The sequence below is a fragment of the Eublepharis macularius genome, chromosome 2 (assembly GCF_028583425.1).
Source record: "Eublepharis macularius isolate TG4126 chromosome 2, MPM_Emac_v1.0, whole genome shotgun sequence".
NCBI lineage: Eukaryota > Metazoa > Chordata > Lepidosauria > Squamata > Eublepharidae > Eublepharis > Eublepharis macularius.
In genome coordinates, this window is record NC_072791.1 from 143,654,059 (window position 1) to 143,671,000 (window position 16,942).

The following is a 16,942-nucleotide window of genomic DNA, read 5'->3' on the forward strand; positions in this document are numbered from 1 at the left end:
GCTGTGATAAAGGCCGTGCTGTAATATTAACACCAGCCAGTATAAACCCTAGATGAATTCTGTTCCTTCTTCAGGATCTGAGGCCATTTTCACCATCTGATGGATGATACTCCCATCTGTGCTCAAGAAGACACATATATACTACACAGTTTTTACTTGGGCTGAAATTTACTCTGGGTAAGCCAGGTGTTACCAGAATCATTCCCTCTTTCAGGCCAGTCATGTAGAGAGCTCTTCATGTGTAGAACACAAATACTGAGACAAAAGGGATCTTATTAGTCTGTTGTGTATATAACTCCTAGCTTGCAGTAATACCATGGCAGTTCTCATATGAAAATACAATAAAAACCATTCACATTTGCTCAGTCCTAGTATGTATCTTAATTTGGATTCTCCCACATGTCTAGTGCAGAGCAAACCACCCTGCAGAAAAGAGATAGACGAGGCCTTGAAGGGATCAGAAGAGGGATAAATGGTATTTCAGGCATATTTTCAAAGAAGGAAGCTTTGACCAGCAGGGAGATATGATGAGGAAAGACCAGCTGGCAATAGGGCACACTGGCCCAGAACAGGAAATGGAGTAGCTAAGGAACTGGGAACAGATAGAAAAACATAAAGTTAAATTCCGGAAGAAAGTAAGATGGGGGAAAGAAAAACATACTCTGCCTATCTTGAAGAGTCTCCATGGGGCTGAAAGAAGGTTCTGGAAGGAGCAGAGTATGAAAATGGAGGGGTAGAGTTGTCCTTCTTATGCCCTTAGATTTAACTGGGCTGCTATGAGGGAGCTCTGCTGTTGGCCAGATACAGTGACCAACTAGGATCCTCAATGGAATTGGATGGAAGGTACAAAGTCTGGCTTTGCACTGGGGAAATTTTGGGCTACACTCGAACTGGTGCACCTTTGGGATCTGAGACCTAGTGCAGGGTTCAAATCTTGGCTGTGACAGGGCATTTCAAGCCTTCTATGGTAGAAGGAGTACTTCACAAAGTTCAGAAAAATATACTGGGAGATTGGTCAGGGTGTGGATGACCATGTTAGAATGGATAGCAGGCCTGGCCTGTACTTTCCAACAATGGCTAGGTGACAGGTTAATGGCTTTTCCTAGGCTTGTGATTGGAACACCAAGGAAGAAAGTATTCTGAGGGAGACTATGTAGAGCTTTGGTTATTGTCCTGCTAACCAGGCTCATTGCTTATGGCCAGGGTATGAGGAGCTCTGGACAGTCAAACAAATATCCTTACTTAATGTTCTTCTGGAGTACTCAGGTAGTCAGCTATCCCTCTTATGAGAGCCTAGGGGAATTCTGGTCTTAATTGAGAGACCTGGTTTTAATATCAAACTAGGCGTATCCTGTCCACAGCTACAGTATCTGAAGTCCAAAGGCACTTTGACACCTCCTTAGTGGGGAGCCTCCATACAACACAAGTGTAAGAGGGAAGCCTCTATTTTGTCCCTTATCATTACTGTTATAGATGAACTGCAAGTTCAGGTTCTAATACCTAGTGTATGGGAAAAGGGGGGGGGGGTGACATATATTCTTCTAATGTGGATCTTTAAAACAAAGAGGTGAAACTCCAGGCTGAGAATGAAAACTGAGGCTGGAATATAGTAGAATGATCAGGGGTAGTAGGAACAAAAATACATCAACATTATCAGAATAATGTTAAAATACATTACTGCAGGCATTTTAGTGTTGGAGCGATCTCTGCTGGCTCTGTCTTTTTAAACTATGCATCCCTGCACAGTTTTAGACTGGAGATGTGAAATTGACAGAGCCTTTGGGGAGGCAAAGGTGAAATTAGCAAACCCTCTGAGGAGCAATCTCCACCAGCTCTGTCTTTTAAAACAACACTTCCCGGCTAACATTGCATCTCCCTACACTTGACAAATGTGCACCAAAGCTTCTCATGTAGAGAGAGACTATGACAACACCATTTCTAGGCCTCTTTGGAGATTCTTATGCATCTGTACTACATTCTGCCCCTTGGATTGGTAAAGTGCTGTACCTGGCCTTTGCAAGTACATCTGTATGACTATAGCGTAATACCACAAGCAACCAAAAACAAAACAAAAGACAATGTACAAAATTTTGTAATGGGTTAACAGCTTTCCTTCAAACTGCCCTCTGACTGAATCTGGCAGTTTAACTGACTGCTGAATGCTGATCTCCTGCATAGATACATTTGAAGGCTTTTCTTTTGTTGACACTTTAAAATTGAAATATTTCTTCCTTTATAGCTTGAATGGAGTTTTAAACAAGTTAGATGACAACATGAAGCATCCTTGAGTATGAAATAGACTTACAGTGAGGATGAAGATTATAATTACGACAATTAACTGTTCAAATAATCAAGATATTGTTGCTTAGATCTTTCACCTGGAAGATCCCAACACACACAATCCAGCTTCATTGTCAAGAAAAACAAGATCAGGGATGAAGAATGTTTCTGCAAAAAGGACCACAGAATCGTTAAGCAGTGCTCAATTTTATGCTACCTTTTTAGACTTTAAAAGCATGTTTAACACTTCAACACCAAGCAGTGACCCACATAAATATCACTTTCTGCTGGGAATACCCACACGGGATATCCTTTTGATGTGCTGTGAATAGGGGTAGAGCTCTCCATGTGGACGTTTGCTTTGGTGGCATCTTTAAACACAAGCTTAATAAGTATTTCATCTCTGAGCTGTAAACCGGTTTAGTGTTGAGGTACCCTCCGTCAATTACAGTAGTGGAACAGCAGCCGCTTACCTATGGCTTTATTCCAGGTTCTAAAACAATTTAAACATCCAGCATCATGTGAACGCAGATAGTTATGGTTTCATACCCAAGGTGGATCACATGATTAATGCTGACCTTTAAACTTTGGGGCAGCAATGTTGTAACAATCAGCAGCTTCCACAGTTAAGGAAGGGAATACGGGTAATCAAAAGATGTACATACAATAATTCTGATTCTTACTGAAATCACTGGAACTTACATACTCCATTACCTTTGTATCTGAAGAAGTGAGCTGTGGCTCATGAAAGCTCATACCCTACCACACATTTTGTTAGTCTTATAGGTGCTACTGGACTCTTGCTCTTTTCTCGTACTCCGGTAAGTATGTAACTTCCATTAATGTCAATTGTTGTAGACAACTATTGACAACTAATGTCAGTAGTTGTACCAGTCTTTTTCTGGATGTCTTCCTTTGTCCTACCAGAAAATGTCAAGAACTGGTTGGGCAACTGGATCAATAGCACCCCACTCCCATCTTCAATTGAAAGATGATTTGCCTGAGAACACCCTCCAAATAACTTGGATATATTGATTTTAGATAGTCACATGCATAATGTTGAGGAACTGAACAATAGACAAATTCACCTTATGTATATCAAGGAGGAGTAATTATTGTGTTTTAACTTGTGAAATGTTTTCATTAAAGCCTCTTTTGAATTTTTTTCAAATACAACTCGAGTATGTCACTTGAAGACTCCCAGTAATGCAAAGAAAACAAATTTGCCTCTAAAATTGTCTTCCTTGGATGTGACTGATCTGAAGAATCAAAATCTGCCTGTTTGACCAAAGTGGATGGATTCCCTGGATTAGGAGCTGTCAAGGTTCTGAGTAACATGGCCTTGATCTGTATGGTTGACAATCTTAACCACAAACTTCATTTTCTTGGCTAAGCCAGTGTCTCTCAGAACTGTTGAGAAACTGAAATAACCTGTGGAGATAGGGAAAAATACAAGTCAGTCAATGAGATGCAGGAGAATGTGATACATTTTCTTTATATAGTCCTTCACAAATATTTAATAAGACTCCTGTTCTAAACAAAGAAATTACCCATTGAGGCACAACAGCTATCTGGGTACAACACTATACTTCTTGGAGTAGCTACAGTTTGAATACATACTGACTTCCATACACTGAGATGATAACATTGCCATTGTGACATGTCTTTCTGCTGATTTCCTAGGAAATCCCATTTGTGGAGCTTTTGTGATAAAAATCACTGTGTTTGTAGCTAGGTAGAGAGGTCCAAACAAGGAGCGCTCCCCTTCTGAAACCCTGCACTTCCTTCTCTCCCATTCATGATTATTCATAAATTAACTTGCAACTCCCAAAACTTTATATCAGTGCCCTGAAGAACTGTTCTTTTGATTTTCATGCAGCAACTGGTTTAATTTCTTATAAAGAAAAAGTAAGCAAGCCTACACCTTCTAGAGGCACCCTGGGATGGTGTGGAACCAGCCCTGCTCTTCTAATAAGCATATGAACAAAAATTTCAGGGGTAATATTATTAGTGAGCAAAGATTGTCTACATGCAAAGGCTGCATTTACTCTCCTTGGTAAATCAAATAATCTGTTTTAATATGAATCCTTTCTACACTCCCTCAGATCTCCTGCCCCCAACTCCTGTTGCTTGCAGGAATTCTGGAGGCTGGTGAGCAGGGGGGAAATCACCTTCAGGCAACAGCATTATGTCATTTCTGGGGGAAACTTGGAAGTGACATTTCACCTCTAGGAATTGCCAGAAACTCTATGGTTTTTCGACACACACACCTGGATTCCTACCAGTTGCCATTTGTTGGCTGGCAACCCTACCTAAATGATACATAGGTTTAAAATGATATAAAAAAACAAATGCCTGTGTGTACCTCATGTTGTTGCTCTGCTGTCAAGAAGTAAGAGCCAAGCTACAAGTGACGCCTTACACAGGTTGGACACTTGTCAGCTTCCCTCAAGTTTTGATGGGAAATGTAGGCGTCCTGGTTTTATAGCTTGGCTCTCCATTACAGCTGCAGGACCAAGATGCCTACATTTCCCATCAAAACTTGAGGGAAGCTGACAAGTGTCCAACCTGTGTCAGGCATCACTTGTAGCTTGGTTCTAAGTCTGTGGCCCTAGTGTAGGTCCTATGTGTTTGCGTGTGAAGCTGAACAGTTAAACAGCAGGACCTGAGAAAGGTTTTGGGGGCGAAATTGGCACATAAAAACTTGGAATGCAAGAGGTTTCTAGATAGTTTGTATGTTCTAAAGCAGGGGGGTAGACTTTCCAATTTCCTGGGAGATCTATTTACGTCCATGAAGAACAGCCAGGTTTTTGAGCCTTACTTGTCTCATGCTTGACTGTGGAAAAGTCTTTATTCTACAAAAGCATGAGAATGACCTTTCTGAGGTGCAGGAGGAAACAGGTATTGTAAGGCCTGTTCTGATAAGTTTAGCTAATTCTGCAGACATTTTCCTTGTCTGAATATTCTGGCCTGTACACATTAGATGTTCTATTTTGGTCCTTGGCAAATAAGTGTGAATGTCTGCTGGGACAGGCTTACCTGGGTTGTGCAGGAAGGGTGTAATCCTTGGAACTTTTAACTTTTTGTAATAGTGTTTCAAATTTGCCAAAGAGTTTTATAGCTTTTAATCCAAACAACCACCAGGAAAAGTAAGAGCCAAAACAGACGTTAAGAATTACACGTGGTTGTGTGAGTGCCAGCTTTCCTGTCTGTTTCGGCCCGCCCGTGCCCGGGTTTTTGCGTGTGTCCTGCCCCCGCCGAACCTGTGTGTGTGTGTCCGCATCTGCACGTGTCCCTCTTCATGACCAGCGAGTTGCCCGCACTGAGTGGCTCTTTTTCCATTCCAGTGGTTGTATACATTTCTCTGACTGCCAGATGGCATTATTGCCCATACCTTGCGAGTGAATGGGTGATGCAGGCCGCAGCCTCCCTTGGCATGATGCCCTCTTCCATGGGCCTGCTCCGATTGGCTGAATTTTGTGGGTCGTGTCAGAGGCGCCACCGTGGTTGAGCCCCCCCCTCCAGGGTGTCCCACTATTTAGGCCTGCAAAGTAGGGGGGGTCCTGACTGTCCCTCGCCGGCTTGCCAGCATTCTGGCTTCTGCTCACATTCATCCCGTGTGTGCTCAAGCATGCCCCATGCAAACTTCCACCGGTTTTTATTTGTGGCTTTCAATTTATTTGTAGGTTATAATTTATACATGGGGTAGCCGAAACACAGGGTTGGAAAAGAAATTCAGTTCCCACAGACTTAGGGCATACAGTGCCAGGTCTTTCTGCCTGGTCTACCGTGACTGTTGCAGCAACTGTTGCAGCGTTGCGGCCGCTTTGAAGTTCTGGGGTCCAAGAAGTTTTTGGAGGCCATATCAGCTCTCAGCGGCGCGCGTTGACCTGTGAGATGTCTCCGGATCAACCAGCTTCCAGTGGCCACACCGTGCCCCGCAATTGGCTGCCTCCGTCATTTGCCCGCACACACAACGCTAGGCTTCCCGTGTCGAGCGCATGTGCCAGTAGCCTCGCTGGAAAGTATGGCGGAGTGGGTGCCGAGCAACTGGCGGGAGGAGTGGGCTGAGCAGGCAGCCACGGCCATGGAGGACAAGGGACTGACCGAACACGAGCGCGACACGGCTGAGGAGACCATGGTGCCGTTCCGCCTTGAGTCTCTTTTCCCAGACCGTGCTGAGATCACGCACATGGTCCGCCAGTCGATGACCTCTTTGATAGAGGAAATTGAGGTCGACATGGTCGAGCAAGCATTCCTAGGCACAAGACCGCGTAGTAAGTGCTCTGTCCCCACCCCCACCTCCATTTCTCGGGCAATCGTCTTGCGGCGCTCCCGCCTAGGCAGTTGTGCCTTGGACGGAAGTGTGTTTTCTGGAACACACCGATGCAGAGGGGGTGATGCAGCCCTCTCTGCCCATCATCACTGCTAGCTTGGCTCATGGGGACTGCTAGTTTCAGATTCATTCTTGACTGCGGTAGGCCTTATATAGCTGGGTGTGGTTGGCCATTTCAAGGCGTGTGACAAAACAGTGCTAGAACCCCCCCTGCCGACCTGTGTGTGCTACTGTCTGCTAATGCGGATGTAAGGCAATGCCCCAGACACATGTGGTGCCTCTCGCATGTGGCCCCCTAAAAGCTTGCACCGCTGTACATGAGTTACTGTTTCAGATGCTGCTGAGAGCAACTGTTGCGCAGCAGGCTGTGATGGACCACTTCCCCCACTCTGCCGTGCCGGCTGGCCAGGTGTTCTTGGGCCAATCTCACACAGTCAACACGTCATAGGCACCCGTCGCCTATCCCCTGCATAGGGGATCCATTCCCATAAGTGATAGGCCCCTCAGAGCATCCACGGCTTCGCAAGGTGTGGGTGGCGTGTGGGGCTCCCCTGGGACCCACCATCGCTGGCAGGATTTGTGGACGTGCGGTGACCTACCCCACCACCTGCAATCAACACTCAACTGGGATTGCAACTTGTCAGCGGCCGCGACATCAGGGCCACTGCGCGGGAGGAAATATCTCATTCGTCTAACCGCTTTTCTTTCAGCCTCTGCCACAGAGCACCGAATCGAGGCGGTGGGGATGGCGCATGAAAGGATCCAGGCGCGCCGGGATCAGTTCTGGAGTGAGTGTCTGCATGTGATTGCACAACGGGTCTCACAGCGCAGGGGTGCCTGGAACACAGGGTGTTTTCTGAGGAGGGTGGCCGCCATTGTGGGGGTTCTTCCAGTCCGCAAGGGCAGGGCACCACCAGCTGGAATATGGGAAGCCAGTAACACTGAGTGGTGAGCGGGTCACCAGTTGATAATTGGACTGGTGAGTGGGTCAAGGGGTGGCACGCGGCCACAGCTGCTTTCACCTGTGTGTCCCCGTCAAACGCCCCCTTTCATCAACAGCTGTGGACGTGAGCCGCCCCTTGACCCGCTCACCATTATCGGCGGGGGCCGGGGCTGAGAAAGGCTTGTGCGGCTTGTGTGGCATTTTGCCTGGGAGTTTGCATGCAAAGGGCCCCCCTACCGCAGAGAGGCCACACAGGCCCCTCTAAACCCACCCCTTGCTAGTAATTGCAAGGGGGGGCAGAGCGGCATCGTGTGGAGGCCAAAAAATGGCCAGCCAAGAGTGAGATCTGCTTGACCCTGGGCAGTGGCTTGGAGCACAGGTGGGAGCAGGTGTCCTGGGGTGCGGGGGGCGCTTTCCATGCAGACTGCCACACCAGGCCACACAAGATGATCTTCACCCCACTATAGGAAATAATTTGGGAAGGGGGGCAAAGAGGGGCACCTTTGGGAGGGCATGAAATGTCCCCCCCAAAGTGACATCTGCTGGACCCTTGGTGGAGGGGTGAAGGACAGGCGGGACGAGGGGGGCTCCATGCGAAATGACACAGCTAGTCGCACAGGCCTCTCTTACCCCACCCCCCTCAGTGATGAGTGGATTGAGGGGCGGTGCGCGGCCACAGCTGTTGCTGAAAAGGGTCCTTTGAGGGGAACATGGTGGGTACATGGGTGGTAAGACTGCTGAGTGGGTGGGTTCATCTGGGAAAGACTGCTTAGATGTGTCCCCTGATGTTTCCTGCAGCGAGCCCTACTGCGGGGAAGGAAGAGGAGGAGGAGGAGATTGATCTCCTTGACGGTGGGATGTCTCCTGCGGCCATTTACGAAGCCAGCCGGCCAGCAAGACCACCTGCACCCGAGCCAAGGGCCGAAGAACCATCCACCTCAAGCTCACGTCCCCCCTCGCCAAAGAGAAGCAGGCTGTTCTTGGGGGTGCCAACCTTCGCCCAGATTCTGGGCCAGGGGAGAGGCCGGAGGAGAGGAGGCCTGTCACACTTCGCAGAGAATTGAGAGGAGTGTGGGGTGACTGGTGCATGTGCACCAGTCTCTCCATTACCTTTTCCCCAATGTTTGTTTTCCCCTGTTTTCCCCAGTTTTCATCTTTTGCCCTGTTTACTTGCGTGTAAGGGGTCATGTTCAAGTTTGCTCCAAGTGTTGTCGGAGCCATAAACGTTTGCGAAATCTTAACTTTCTCTGAGTCCGCCAATCACACTTCCACCTACCAAAAAACATAGCTTGGGCATTTGGGGTTTTGCTGTGCTTCCACTGGTGCTGAGTGTTGCAAAGGGGCCACGGCAAACAGATGCTTGTGCGTGCAGCAGGCCCCCAGGCCCCCACCCACCTGCACTCGAAAAAGTAGCTTTCTCATTAACAATTGACGGTTTGAAGCTGCTTTGAACGTTGATGTGGCAGGCTTACGGTCATATGGGGGGCTTATGGACAAGGTGTATGCCTGCAGTTTATTTTGCAGACTAATGCACGTTTCTACATCCCACCAGAAAAGTTATCAACCATTTAGGGAACACAGGATTTGTATTGTATTACATTGAAATTAAGAAAAATTCCGTCTTGTGCCTTTGGACAGGCAGCATATTTATGGAATTATTGGAAGGACAGGAGGGAGGAGGTGGTGGGGCCCTTCTGAAGGAATTATTGTTTTACTGTTTGAAAAAAAGATTCCTGGCTCTGAAATCCTTAAACAAGCCAGGCCCATGTTTGCTGCAGCCATGCCAAGGACCAGGGATTTATAGAAGAGGCCGGAAGGCAATTAGGCCTCCCCTTTCCTACCACTTCCCGTGAGGAACCCACCCAAAATGATTCTTCTTCCCAAGCACGGTCTATTTCTGAAAGCCTCAAACGGTGAATGTTGACCATTCTTTCTGCTGCCTATATTCCTGTGCCTTTAACCATTCTTTCTACTGGCTATATTCCTGTGCCTTTAACGGCGGGCTAACACCAGAGATTTTCCTATATTGCCCATCTGTGGAAGTGAGGTCCCTGTCGGCCTGTCAAGTGAAAAACCACAATGTGCTCTCCCATTATCGGGGTAAGTGGCGGTGGAGAGTTCCATCAAGTTTTGGCCACCACAGTTGGAGCTTTCGGGGCAAGGGACTCTGGCTGCAGAAACTGCTTGTGATTGCCTGCATCTGCAACTCTGGTCATCGTTGGCGGTCACCCATCACTTTACTGAGAAGGCCAACCCTGCTTAGTTTCGCAAATCTGATGAGATGTTGGGCTGTCCTGGGCAGGGCAAATGAGGCTGGATGGGTTATTCTTTGCCACAAGGCCACAGACGCCTCTGTTGAGACAGAGCGGCTGGGAGCAACATAGACCACTGAACAGCCCCACCAAGTGCGAGCTACAAAGCAGAATGACCGCCCTGCCCTAACCCCCCCTTGCCACTACTTAAGAAAGGGGGGCCAAGGGCGGCAACTTTTGGAGGCCATAAAATAGCCCACCCAGAGTGAGATCTGCTTGACCCTGGGTGTAGGGGTGAAGGACAGGTGGGAGGAGGTGTCCTGAGGAAGGGGGGGGGTCCCTTTCCATGCAAACTGCCACACCAGGCCACACAAGCCTATCTTGTCCAACCCACCATAGGAAATACTTTGTGAAGGGGGGGCCAAGAGGGGCAACTTTGGGAGGGCAGGAAATGCCCCCCCCCAAAAAGAGAGATCTGCTGGACCCTTGGTGGAGGGGTGAAGTGTAGGTGGGAGGAGGTGGGGGGCTCCATGCAAAAGGACACACACTGCACAGGCCTTTCTTACCCCACCCCCCATCACACAGGAGTCTCTCCCCCCCCCGGGAAATTATTGAGCCAGAACGGGCATTTTAGTAGGCCCTGAAATGCCCCCCCCTGGGAGTAAGATCTGGTGGAGGGATGAAGGACAGATGTCCTGGAGACGAAGAGGGAAATGCCACCAATCGGCCTCTCCTAACCCACCCCCACTGGAAAGAACTGAGACGGGGGGGTAGAGCGGCTTTTTTGGGAGGCCATAAAGTGCCACCCCCCAACAGGTGGGACCTGCCTCTGCCTTGGTGGAGGGATGAAGGACAGGTGGGAGCCACACACTCCTCTCTTATCCACCCCATCCAAGGAAATGATTGGGAAAGGGGAGGGCCAACAGCAGCGACTTTGGGAGGCCATGAAATGGGCCCGCGAAAGTAAGATTGGCTTGAGCCACGGGGGAGGGTTGAAGGAGAGGTTTCCAAGGCAAATTCCATGCCTAGCAACACAAGCCCAGCTTAGGCCCCCCCCCCGGGAAATTTTTTATACCGTCTTCTTGCCGCAAGCCGCAAATTCGTGAATGCGCCGCCAAGGGCGAAAACAAAAAGAGCTCATTCCCATGGCTACATTGTTATGACCGGCTATGCATAGCAATGGGGTGTGGAAAGGCCAGGCAGCGCGCAGTCGTAATGCAAGTTTTCCAGGGCGTTTTCCTGGATAGTCAGAGCACGGACAGGGTAGCCAGAGCACGGAATGAGCCGCAGCGGGGAAAGGGGCGCGAGCCCCGGCAGCACGTGACCGCTGAAATCCAGATTTCCCCCTCCTCCGCTCGCTTCCGGGGGGGCGGGCTCTGATGTTTCCATGGTGACCGCATTGTCCGTCGCCATAACCCTGTGCAGGACAAAGGACTAGCTGGCAGGGCGCGGCGAAGAAGCTTGCTCCAAAGCTCTCTCGTTAACATGAGAAAATTTCATGTGCAAGAAGGATCCTGAGAGTGGGGGGCCGCTTGGAGAGCTGGCTGTTGAGCAGAAATGGCAGTTCCCCAAGCCACGCCAGCATGTTTTTCTTCCCGCACATGACATGAGGGAGAAAGGGGGGCACAACAGCGGCATTGTTCGGAGAGGAAACATGGCGGGGGGCGAACGCAATGGCCGCACATGCCGATCGGTGCCTCACCGAACACCCACGAGTCTGGGAATCTGTCGGGGAATTGAATAACCGGACGCGCCCGACAGCCCAGGCATGCCCCTAAAGTTTCCCGAGGCCGCTCGTGCCTTTCCGCCAAGCCGAGGCACTTCTGCGCTGGAACTGCAAATTTGTCACGCGCATAATGATGGGAAACCGGCTCAGCGTGCCTGGGGATCCGCTCACAAGAGAGCACGTGTCGCCGAGTTAGGGTCCCCTATGCTGGCCCAGGTGCGTGGGAAGGGCTGCGTGTCCCGGTGGGGAGTGCGTGCCCGCACCCATGACGGTATGGGCCACTGGCAAAGCTTAGGTGTGGGAAACGGTGGCGGCCAGCTTTCACGGTGGCCTCCTAATGCACATAGCCCCTCCACCATGCTACCGATGGCAGGAGCACATGAGGAACCCGAGTCCACGTGGGACTGGGACTTTCACGAGCACTTGTGCGTGAATTTCGTGAGGCATATTTTGCTCGACGTGGGGCTCATATCAAAGCTCAAGTGCCCCGGCATTCGAATTTGGCTCTGGCCACGGGGTTTCCCCGTCCCATGTGGGTCAACACATTGGAAATACTGCAGAGTGAGGCGGCCAACAGAAAGGAGCAGAAGGAGCTCTTCAGCAGGGTGGTGGACGCGGCAGAGCGCCAGGCTGCCAGTGCTGAAAGCTGCATGCGGGACATGGTGCGCCTCTTGGAGAGGCTGGTTTCCGCAGTGGAGCCAACCCCCGCCCCGCCAGCACTGCCTGCTGGCCCCACGGCGTCGATGGAGGCGGCTGCTCGTGCCCCCACGCCGGCTGCTTCCACAAACGCGGTCACGGAGGAACCTGCCCTCGAGACGCTGCTGGATGCGGAGAATCACCTCCCGGAGCCGCCCAAACCCCGCGTCAAGAGGTTTCGTATCCAGGCAGACCCTGAACCCCTCCCCAAGGGATATCTGTTCTCCAAAAGGCAGCGCTGCCCACCACGTTGCTACAGGCTGTAGGAAGGTGTACGCGCCGAAGCTGCAGCAACCCAAACCGGCCCACTACTACTAGTTCCCCCCCTCACCTGCACAGAGACTGCTTGTTTCGTGTGTTCCTCCCAGGTTGTTTGCCTTTATTTTCTGTTTTGCTTCTGAGATGATACAACTTAACTCGGTGACGCAATGTTTATTGTCAGAGTGTGCCGTGTGTTTTTGTTTTGGAACTCAAAGATGCACACTTTGCGGCCCCCCACAATTGCTTCTCACTAATGTTTATTGTCAGTGTTTGTCCCGCTGTTTTTGTTTTTGAATTCTAAGATGTATGCTTTGCATTCCCCTGCATTTGCTTCGTTCTCTGTTCTTAGTTGGGTTTCAGACAGTTCTTGAGTTGCGCAGAGTGCGTTTTATTGTGTTGTATGCACTGTTCACCGCTAATAAAGTTTTTGAAAACATGTCTGTATGGTTCTGGTGCTGGGCCCACCCAATAAAAAGTCCCTGGACACCTCCCGCAGGATTTGTCCATCAGCGGCCTCCATGCCCTGTCCCCCCGTCCTCCCCCTGTATCTCCACTGCCAACTGTCTCCCTCTGTTGTCTTCCGCCTTTCCACTTCTCGCGTTGACGGCTAATCTGCGCGTTGTGAAGCCGCGTTCATCCACGCAACAGTATCCTACTAAGGGCATGGACTTTGCCATAAGGCCGAATAGACCCAAAGGATCTCGTCATGGACCGTCTGGGTGCTTGCCCGGCCATCCCGCATTCTAATCCCGCACGCCCATGTGCTGGCAACTGTCTGTTTAGACAGGAGCCACCACATGTGCCTTTTGCACGTTACTGAAGCCCCTCTCCCAACGCACAGCCCAGAGATAAGCCCAAATAGCACCATGCTCCGATGCAGGGCCCCGTGGGCAGTGAGCAGAGCATGCGCCCACTACCTGGGGTGCCCCGCGATCGAATCCAGCATGCACATACGTGGGCAATTGTAATGCCGCACAATCGCCCGCACATGTGCATTTTACCTTTTCTGTTGGTGACCCCACCTTCCATTTTAGTGGGATGCCCCCATCCGGGGCAAGAATGTTCCCTCGTCCAACCCCCCCTCCCATTTACCCTCCCCCCCTCACACCTGGCCTTAACTTAAGAAAGTGAAGACTTGTCTGGTGTTGAGAAGCCGCCCCCTCCTTTCCCTGGGTTGCCCCCACGCAATCTCCTTGCCCCCCCCAGCCAGTGTCTGGGCCAAATTTTGGCCCCCTACCACCTCCCCCCAATGACACTCCTTCCATGGTTTTTTGCAGTGCCCAGTGGGAATCCTAGGGTGTGTTGATTTTCGCAGCAACCAACCCACCACCCCTTTGTTGGTGGCGGCCACCAGCCTTGCCACTCCAACCAAGCTCCCCCCCCCCCAGCCCAGTGTCTACCGCAATCTTAATCTTGCAGGGCTATGGCGGGGCCTGCCAAACTCTGGGCCCCATACACCGGCACCCCAAAGACACCTTGTCCTGGTCTCTTCCATGGGCCCCAAATGCAAGCTGTGCGTGGCGTTTCTTGCTGCACAATGCAACAGACGTGATTCCTCCCCCATTTTGGTGTGGCCCCCTCACCCGTGGCCCCCCCTGTCCAGTGCTCCCAGGCCCCACCTGCGCTCCCACCCACCACCCAGCACCAGGCAGATGCCCAGTAGGTCTTCGCTCCTGGTGGCTGGCCTCCCCCCAGCCACCTCCTCCCCAATGACTCCTCACCCTTGATTTTTTGCAGGGACCAGTAGGCAGCCTTGTGTGTGTTGGATTTTCCCAGTGCTCCCGGTTCCACCTGTGTTCCCACCCACCACCCAGTGCCCGGCCACATACGGTCAGCGCTATAGGCTGTGCCTCGCTGGGCTCTCTGTATGGGCCAAGCATCACCTTTGGGGTTGTAGTTATGCGTGGCAGGCGCTGTCTCCCAGGCAACTCCCAGGCTTCCCACCCATACCCAGCATCCCTGGCCCCTCCCCCCCCCACAGGTCCCCCTGTTGGGACCACATATCCTGTTTCTAGTGCCTGGCATCAGGCAATATCGATGGATCCCCTAGTTCTGTGACTTTCACAACGGCCATCCCGGCCGCCCCTGTCCCACCGCCAAACCTCCCCTCACTCACTGTTCCATGGTCACCCAAGCACACAGTGGTAGAGACGACTGTAGGGAAAAGACGGGAGTGGGGTATGTTTATAAGAAACTGTGCTTCATAAGTAACTGCACTTTATCGAATAACTGTTTATAAATAATTGGGTTTAATAAATAACTGTGCCTCAATGGAGGAAAATGCAAACTAGCAACGGCATAAACAAGGAGAATTGGTGAAAAGTTAACTGAGTGGGGCATGTTTGGGCGACAAGTTATTGGACTCCACTCTGACCCAGCAGCATCCTAACTTCCTGGTGGAGCTCCCTGGTGTCCCTCTGGATTTTCTGAACGGCCTGTGCGAGTCTAGAAACGTCGATAGCGATTCTCCGCACCTCAACCTCGGTTTTTTGCACTGGTGGAGATAGCAGAATGTTAGCTCCGCACTCACGGGCGTGCCTTGGCTACCCGGGGGTTGGGGGGGTGAAGACAAGAGTATGTCTCATTCCACTTGTGTAGGTTTTGCTTACGAAATGCCACCTCGGCCCTATCCGCCATTGCGTTCACCATAGGGAACAATGGACAGTGGAAGTGCCCAGGGACAACTCCTTTGTGTGCCCATAAAGCACCCCCCCCCCGCAAAGTCCAATCCTCATGGAAGTCGGGATGGGAACTTCAAATAACAGATTGCAGTAGGCCCCCGGCAAATTTGCGAAAATGTGGTCCAAAAGCGTCTCCAAGACACCCAGAAAAACGCAGATAGGATTTCCCTTTGGAAACAATGGCCAAATATTACCCAATTTGTTCAGAGTTGCTTTAGCCTAACTGGAGAGTGCACACACCCCACCACACCATTTTCAAGTTCATGCTTCAGGGGTGTTTCTGAACTTTTGATAAGATGCTTAATTGTGTTGCCAGCAACAGAAGGGCCCAGCGCCACCTGAACAGTGACTGCACAGCAATGCAATGAAGCACAGGCCCACCAAACTGCAGCAGCACATGCACACATGTTTCAGCACAGTGCAAATGACAGAAACCAGTGCATGTTCCGTCACACGGTTCAGTCGCTTGCCCAAACAACAACATGGCATAGCACTTACAAATTTTGAGACAGGCCTCCACAGCCGCTTGTCCCTGCACTGCCACCTGAACCGACCCCGGCACAACTGCCTCTGCCTCAACCACAGCATCACGTGCACCTCCAATGGCCTCATCTGATGAGTCTGCTGAGGAACGGTCCAAGGCTCAGTTTTCAAGGGGCAGGATCGTGGGGAAGGCCCGTTGTTGGATGAGCAATTCCCACCCGGGGCCCCTGGGCACCGCCCATCGGTGGGGACTGGCCGCCCCTCAGGCCCCACACACCCACCGTGGTCGCAGCCTCTGGCAGTGCTGCAAACCGGGCGCTACCTGGCTCCTCCGTGGAGGCCGACACCTCGCGCTGCGAGGCCTCCCCTCTGTCCTCGCGCGCAGTAGGCGATGGTGGTGGCACGACAACCAACCCTTCGTCTGGATCCAACACCTCCTCCTCTCTGCTGGTCAGGGCGATGACCTCTTCTCCGCCTTGCTCACCTGCACAATAGTAAACAATAGTGTGTTGGCTGCCCCTCACGTGGATCCCGAGGGAAGGCAGCTGGAGAGGAACCCCAGGCCGCCATTGCTGCGGGCACCCAGTGCGCCCTGTGGTGCAGACATTTTTTTTGGCCCGCACCAACCCAAGTTTCCCGACTGAGGGGAGGGGAAACACACGAGAGGGGAGGGAAAACCGAGTTTTGCCCCAAGGTTAATGTTAGGTCGCCTTAGCATGGGCCCCCATGCAATTGTGCAGTGCCGGGGCAATGCAGCCTGTACAAAAATCACTGACAATGCACCGGCTCTGTGCAGCGGACCCAGAGCCACCATTGCTGCATGTGCCCGGCACGCCCTGTGGCGCAGAAATATTTTTTTTCCGTGCACCAACCCCCCCCCCAGCCCCACGAGATGGGAGGGCAATCTCATGGTGCCCCAATGCAAAAGTCGGGCCACCTCAGCAGGGGCCCCATGCAAGTGTTGAGCGCTTGGGCCCCCATGCAAGTGTGCAATAGAAGCCGTGCCAACGCCAAAGGAACGCACCGGCTTTGGGCAGCGGACCAGATGCAAAGCCCCCCACGCACGTGGGGCCTGCGGCCTAGCCCTCAAATCAGAAAACTGACAAGCACCTCACCTGCTGCCCTTTCCGATGCGTTGCATTGCGCAGTGGTGAGGCGCAGGACGGAGTGATCCCCCCTGCCTCCACCGCACAAACGCCTCGCGGAGGGCACGGAATTTTGCGTGGCACTCCGCCGGCATGTGGGTGATGCCGGACACGCCGAGGCCGCATGAAATTGCGGACC